Source organism: Rattus rattus, chromosome 9, assembly GCF_011064425.1.
Source record: "Rattus rattus isolate New Zealand chromosome 9, Rrattus_CSIRO_v1, whole genome shotgun sequence".
Classification (NCBI taxonomy): domain Eukaryota; kingdom Metazoa; phylum Chordata; class Mammalia; order Rodentia; family Muridae; genus Rattus; species Rattus rattus.
This window is the reverse complement of record NC_046162.1, coordinates 67,242,809-67,250,538: the sequence shown is the minus strand read 5'-3', so window position 1 is coordinate 67,250,538 and position 7,730 is coordinate 67,242,809.

Here is a 7,730-nt window from a genome sequence, read left to right as displayed (position 1 = left end):
TCATACCAGATCCCAGCACTCCAGAGGCAGAGACGGATGGGTCTATGTGAGTTCAAATACATCCTGGTTTACACAAGAAAGCCCCAGGCTGTCGAGGCTGCATATGAGCCCATGCCAGAAAGAGACAAGGAATATCTCTCATGAAGTGGATTGTTGGCAGCGTGGCCCATAATTGCAGTATTCACAAGTTTTCACCAACTACCACCGAGAGGAGACACATCCCCCTTAAGCCCAGAGGCTCTGGGTATAGGACTGAGCTCTTCCCGATGCTGTCTGGAGCTCACCGCTGTGATGGTGGTATCTTCTCATCCCTGCTCCAGCTCCAGCAAAAGGATGGAATGAGGTGAAAAGAAGGCTGATTTTGTTTTTCATATCTTTCCCAGGGCTCTATTGGTTTTTTTTTTTTTTAATTTATGCATGTATGAGTCCACTGTCGCTGTCTTCAGACACACCTGCAGAGGGCATCAGATCTCATTACAGATGGTTGTGAGCCACCATGCAGTTGCTGGGATTTGAACTCAGGACCTCTGGAAGAGCAGTCAGTGCTCTTAACTGCCAGGCCATCTCTCCAGCCCCAGCTCTATTGTTTAAAGTGTAAAAAACACACTGTACCAACTGTGTTATTTCCCTAGCACACCCCCACCCACCTTTTAGTTTTTTTGAATAAAATACAAGGCAAAGTTTGTCAGAAACAAAGGACAAAAAAAAAAAAAAAAAAGTCCACTGGACCTGTTCATGTGTGCCTGTAACCCCAGCACTCAGGAAGCCAAGGCAGAATTAGATCAAAGTCTGTCCAGGTTACACAGCCAGCCCCGGTCTAGCCTGAGCAACATGTCTGGAAAGAAGAGAGAGGGGTTGGGCTTTCTGAGCCTAGGATGGTGGCGCACATCTGTAATCCTATTTGGAAAGCCGGGTAGACCAGGCTGAGCAGTCTCAGCTCATGAAACAAAATGGGTTTCCAGCTTTCTTTAAGATGCTAGACCAGAGTTGTTTTGCTGCAGGCCTGTGATAGAGGGGAAGGAACCCTAATCACACCAACATACTTAGACATACAATGGTGAGTCTTCTACCACTGAACTACATCCTGCCAGGCAGAGTGATTATTTTATCTGGAAGAAATAGCGCCATCCCAGAGGTGAGCTCCAGCCTGTGACAGGAGCATTCCCAACAGCGGGAGAACTCAAATCCTGTAACTATAGCCTCTGGGCTTGCGCGGTATGTGTCTCCTCTAAACGGTAGTTGACTGGGGGGGGGGGGCGCACACCACACGGGACCCTCAACTATACAAAAGGGTTTGGCCCCCAGGCTCCTAGCTTCTGACCTCTACAGGACAGGCAACGTATATGAGCTTTATTTAGCCTAAGACAGGATTCAGAGGGATTCAGATGTGAGCTACCACACGCTCCTGATCCTCCGGGTTCTGTTTATTTGCTTTTGAGTGTTTTGCTTTCATGTATGTCTGTGCAACACATGCAATCCTGGTGCCCATGAGGGCCAGAAGAGGGTACTGGATTCCCTAGAACTGGAGTTGAGGTACGGTTCTGCGTTCTGTTCCGTCTTGCTGCTGGGTGTGTGAACTCTGCTTGGGCAGACCGGCACTAGGCTACATTCCATCCTTGCCGCCATCAGAGTGCAGGGGTGGCTGAACACAGCCTAAGATGGGGGACCCAGCCGGGTGAGAAATGACGCAGGCTGGAACCAAGGAGGCAGGGGTTTCCAAACTCCCCAGCGGCGTTCAGAAACCTCTGGGAATCTCGTGGAGCCAGGCACTTGGGGGCCGGAACTAGGGGACCACGAGGACCGATGGCCAGGGGGTTCCCAAACTCCCGGACACCAAGAGGAGGGGGTTACATGGGACAGAGAGCATAGCCGCCAAGTAGGAGCTGGGGGGAATGGCCTAAGAGTGCTGCACGTCTGGGTCCAGGGCAGCCGAGATGGAATATAGGATTTAGTAAGTAATAACTTGAGATTATCAGAGGGAGGTGGATTAGCCATGTGAAAGTCAGGAAATGGTCTTCGTGTTTTTCATTCGGGAACCCAGGACAGTGGGAAGGATAGTGAGGAACAAGCCGCCGCGGGGATCAATTTAAATAATTAATCGGGTACTACTACAGCCAGTGACCAGCTGGGGGCGGCGAGGGGAGCGGGTTGGGGTGGGGAATCTCCGGTTTAGCTCAGGGGCTATTTGGGTGGTGTGGCTCTACCTGAAAGCTTCCTTCTAGGTGCTTCTTGATGAGAGAGACAGTCCTTGCTTGTCCAAGCTGTTTATTCACTGCTCATTGTGGAAAATGGGTGCATACAACTCGCTCAGGGTGGACCAGGGCTTAAATACCTTCTGCAGGGAGGACGATCAGGGAAGGGAAGCTCATTGGCTAAACCCTCGGGCCCATCTAGATACCTCATCTATGCTATGGGACTAGTGGTCACGATGCTCATGTGGGGTGTTGCGGTCATGTGCCCCAGGACAGGCATGGGGTCAGGAATAGATGAAACTCTTACTGGGGTTTTGGTATCCCCTCAACCTTCCCAGTGTTTGTCTGATGACACAGTTCCACGTGCCCTACACTGAGGTTCAAGCTGTGAGCTATCATGTGGGTGCTAGGAACTAAACCCCCGTTCCTCTGCAAAAGTGCTCTTAACCAATGAGCTATGTCTCCAGCTCCCTAGCCCCGTTTATTTTTAGTGCGCTTCTAGCCCAGCACACTAAAAATTTTGTGGCTGAGGTAGGAGGGTCCAAAGTTGGAGGCCATCCTGTTTCAAAAAAAAAAAAAAAAAAAAGTATAAAATGTATTTCAAAGTGTTTTGAGACAGGTAGTCCTAGCTATCAACCAGGTTTGGCATAGTGGTACAAGCCTTTAAGCCCAGCTTTCAGGAGGCAGGCAAAGGCAGATCTCTGTGAGTTCCAAGTCAGTCTAGTCTACATAGTAGGTTTCAGGACAGCCAGGGCTACAGAAAAAGACCTTGTCTCAAACACTGAAACAAAACATATAGTCAGTTTTGCTAACAGAGTGCATCCTAATGACCTTGGCCTCAGAATTAGAAAGGATGAGAAGACACAGGAGGAAAACACTGCAAAGACACGATCCCAAATCCACTTGCTTTATTCAAAACGACAAACAAGTTTTACACGAGTTAAAACACCAGGGCAGAGCCCACTGTGAGAGGGCCACTTGACAAGAGCTTGGGGCAGTCTGGTTCCTAGGAGGCATCCAGTTACCATGGAGACAGCAGGCTTGGGCAGGTTCTCCCTGGGGAGATTCCTGGGGAATTAATGGTTCCAGTTCTTGAACTAAACAATGAGACATAGCTGCGGGTCACGAGGACACACACACACACACACACACACACACACACACACACACACACACACACTCTTCTGTGGCAATGCCGTACCACACACAAGCTAAGGACCTACAGTTGCATCCTCACACCTGCCTCCTATGTAGAATTTCTTGTTCCATCCTCCTCTTGCCTAAAGCTCAAAGCCTCTGTGGAAGGCGCTGGCACAAGCAACTGCCCTTTAGCTACAGCACTTCAGCTGCTCTCCAGATGCCACATGCTCACTCAAGCAATGGCTAGGATGCTGCGCCTGTTCTGTCCTGGGGTCTGACACTTACATTTGCTGAGAGCTGCACTTGACTCCTGGCTTGAGATGCACTCGTTCAAGCCTCCTACTCCGCTAGCTTGTGAATAGCAGCGGCTGCTGCCCACTGAGTGCCACACTGCGGGACAGGGCCTGTGTCAGATGTACCCGCAGGTACTCAAGGCTTGAATATCTAGGAACTGGGCACCTGCAATCACATAAAGACAGGAATGGTGCTCCTGCTCTGTAGCTTTCTCTGCCAAGATGTGACCCTAGGTCCCCGGGTATCTGTGCAGAGTGAGATTCACCAGACTGAAGAACTGCGCTCTGACTTTCTGTTCTTTCTCATCAGCCGGGTCTCCCTTTGCCCAGAACCCAGCTCTTTGGTTTAAGAACAACAGTGGCTTAGCAGCAGTCTGGTGCTGTTGAATTCTCTGATGCTCGTCTAGCTCACGCCAAGAGAAAGGGAACCGGTGGGAGGCCCCACCTCCTTGTCCTGAGCACTTGGCCACTCCTCCGCCCCTCTCCCTAACCCCCGCCCCTCTGCCTAACCTCCGCCCCCTACCTAACCTCTCCTCTCCTCCCACAGTGGAGTGTATTTGCCGTGTACATCAGGTCAGTAAGCAGAGACAGGGACACAGAACCTCTGGCCCAGTGCTCCATTCCTGGTGGCGTTTGGTGACTGGGAGGCACTTCTGGCAGCTGATTTTGCCATGAGACCTCTGTACCTCAGCCACTGACATTGTATCTCATCAGACCCCCTGGTAGCGGAGATCTCTCCTTTGGCTGCTCACTTTATTTTCAAGTTTTGTTTTGAAACAGGATCTCAGTCTGCCAAGGCTGGGCCTGAACTTGGTATGTGGCTGAGACTGGCCTTGAACTCCTGACCCCTTTGCCTAACTTCCCTTGCCCTGTGGTCCAGGATAGTCTTTTTTTTTTTTCTTTTTTCTTTTTTTTTCGGAGCTGGGGACCGAACCCAGGGCCTTGCGCTTGCTAGGCAAGCACTCTACCACTGAGCTAAATCCCCAACCCCCAGGATAGTCTTGAGGTGATCCTCCCTCGTCAGCTTGACATGGCTGCCCTACTACCAGCACACTGCCTTGCTCAGTTTCTTGTTTTATTAGATTTTTTTTGAGAAACACTATTACTTTGGGTTCTTTTGTCGTTTTTCCAGACAAGCTCCACTATGTTCCTTGGAAGACTAGGATTCACTGTGTAGGCCAGGCTGGCCTTCACTCAGAGATCCACCCGCCTCTGCCTCCTAATGTTGTAAAGGGGTGCCACCTGGCCAGCTTTTTTTTTTTTTTTTTTTTTTTAAGCTTTGTTGGGCAGTGGTGGGTGGCACAGGCCCCTAATACCAGCATTTGGGGGAAAGGGGTAGAGGAAGAGTCAAGAAGATCTCTAAGTTTGAGGCCAGCCTAGTTTACAAAATGAGTTCTAGGACAGCCTGGGCTAAAGAAACTCAGTCTCAGGGGGAAAAAAGATTTATGTGCATGAGTATTGTGTGTTTGTGTGTGTGTATGTGTGTGTATGTGTGTGTGTGTGTGTGTGTGTGTACACATTAGGAGACAACTTAAGGAAATCAGTTCTTATTCTATCATGGCAGCTCTACAAGCTGTCTTGGAGATACTGTTATTTCCTGCAGAGCCATCTCACGGTCATTCTCATTCTAATAGGTTGGGAGAGGAGCAGTTATAAAGAGTGAGTGAAGTATTCCAGCAGTAACACCTGAACAGCTTCCTGAAGCCAAAAGTGCTTTTCAGATAGAAAATCACCTGGACATAACTAAGGATGGAAATTCAGGGTTTCCCAATCCACTGGACCAGAAGGCTATGCTGTTTCAGAGTATAGTTCAGTTCAGCCAGACACCACCTCTGTGGAAGGTCACACATCTTCCCACTCAGGTAGGCACATAGTTGGTTCCAAACACAGCAACCTGAAGTTCCTGTGTCTTGGGGTGCTCTGATGGGCATCTACAGAAGCTCCATAGGTCAGTCTCACTTGGGACAATCCCCTCTACTCATCTACATTTCCTTGGCTATAGGACACAGTAAGGCAAGCAGGTGTGTAAAGGCCAACCCCAGCTGTATTTTTCTTGTCCTGTAGGAATTGTCTCGGAGGCTCACTGCCTCATTTGGCTAACCTAGGCCTCAAAGCTCTGGCATCCATACAATGTAATCTAGGCCTAGAATGTTTTCAGCCTCTGAGACTGACTGCTGACTACACTCACCCTTTCTTGTCCTTTCTGAACTCTGGATGGCTGGTCAACCCAGCTAATTCTGGCTTGGACTCCTCTCCAAGCTGACTGATTCAGTCTGGCTTCTCTCTTGGTCTCCAACTTTCTGCTCTGCTTGACCTCAAACTAACTCTGGCGATCTGTTCTAATCTTCTGGCTCCTTCTATTCCCTGGCTCATTCTGTCCTCACCTGTGCCTCGCTTGTTCTCTCTGCAGCCTGTCTCTACAACAGTCCTAGGAAAACTGCCTCCTTTGTCTTTTTCTTCTTGTCAAGTAGCTTCCCTTCCCTCTCTCTTCTTGTCAGAGTTGGGCACATTCTATTCTGTCAAATCTTTCTCTGATTCGTCACTTTGTCTGCCACTCAATTAGACATCACTTTCACACATGGGTGCTTCCTTCTACAAACTAACTTTACTTTCATTATTTGGAATTAAAGGTGTGTGCTAAGGGCTGAGCCACACAGCTGGAAACAGGGTTTTTCAGTAAATGACACAGTGAGATCAAACATCCTGAGATACCCAGTTCCACCACAGCTGTTCAGAAGGACCCATAGATTCTGAAACATCCCAGTCCCACCCCAGGAGTTCTTCTCTCTCCTGCATGTACTAGCTATTGCTGATGCATCCTGATGACATGTATGGGGGACACAGATCAAGAAGTTCCCTGTGGAGTACACAGAGCATTCCTTACTCATTAGCACCTGTGGGAACCCGCAAACATCTACCTGCCCAGAGGCCCAAGCATGTCTTCTACTGTTCCCCAGAATATACCACAGAGACTTCAGCCTTCCCTGCTCAGAATGATTCTAATACAGCACAGAATTGTCAGCAATGGCGCAGGGTCCACAGCAGGATCACTGCCCTGAGTAGCACTTGAGTTACAGCATGCTCAAACACAACAGTACGAAGCCTTCTGACCCACCGTCTTAGTGCCAGCATGGCTCTGTGCTAGCTGAGCTCACACATTCCTGGGAGTGAGCGGGAAGACAGACCAGCATCTGCCCAGAGAAAGGCGCTTGTGTCAGGGAAGGAAGATCCACAGCCAAAGACAGAGGTTAACAGGCAGGTAGGAGCAGAAGACTGAGAACTGAGGTGGGTGACAACCAAAAGTTTACACGGGAAACCCCCTGGGAGTCTACTGGCTCAGGGATGAACACAGTCTCCCTCCACAGAGGTTCCTAATCCGCTGAGGAAAAGAACACTGTCTGACTGGCTGGTAGACACAGAACTGGGCTAAAGCTAGCCGGCAACAAGAAAACAGAACCCCATCAGGCAAGGTGGCGCACGCCTTTAGTCCCAGCACTCAGGAGGCAGAGGCAGACACATCTCCAAGTTCAAGGGCAGCCTGGTCTACAAACAAAAGTTCTAGGACAGCCAGGGCTAGCAACAGAGAGAAACCCTGTCTGGGAAATGAAATGGCAAGCAACTTGGTAATGCATGGTCCTAGCACTGAAGAGGTTGAAGCAGGAGGATCCTGAGTTCAAAGCCAGCATGATTATGTAATCAGATACTATCTCAACTGTCCCTACCTCAAATGGGCAAAACCTCAGATCTCACATTACAGCCTACAGTCACTTCCCAAGCACAGATGGGGGTGTGTGACATGAGTCACAGAGCATATGTGAAAAACGCCAGTGGAAAGGACAACCAGCCCCATAGATTCAACTGAGAAGAAAACAGGATTCTCCCCACTCAATTCCAGTCACATCAGAGAATGTAGAAGAAAAAACCCAGGATCCCGGACTTTTGTTGTGCGTTCCCAACTGCTCAAGGACAAGGCAGGCAAGGGACTGCCCCTCAGCTGTGGTGCTCAAGCACTTCAGAGTGCCGCAGGCCCAATACCAACCAGCACACAGGGTCAATCCACCTTCCACCGTGGCCTGTCACTAGCCACACAGGACCAAAAGCAAAC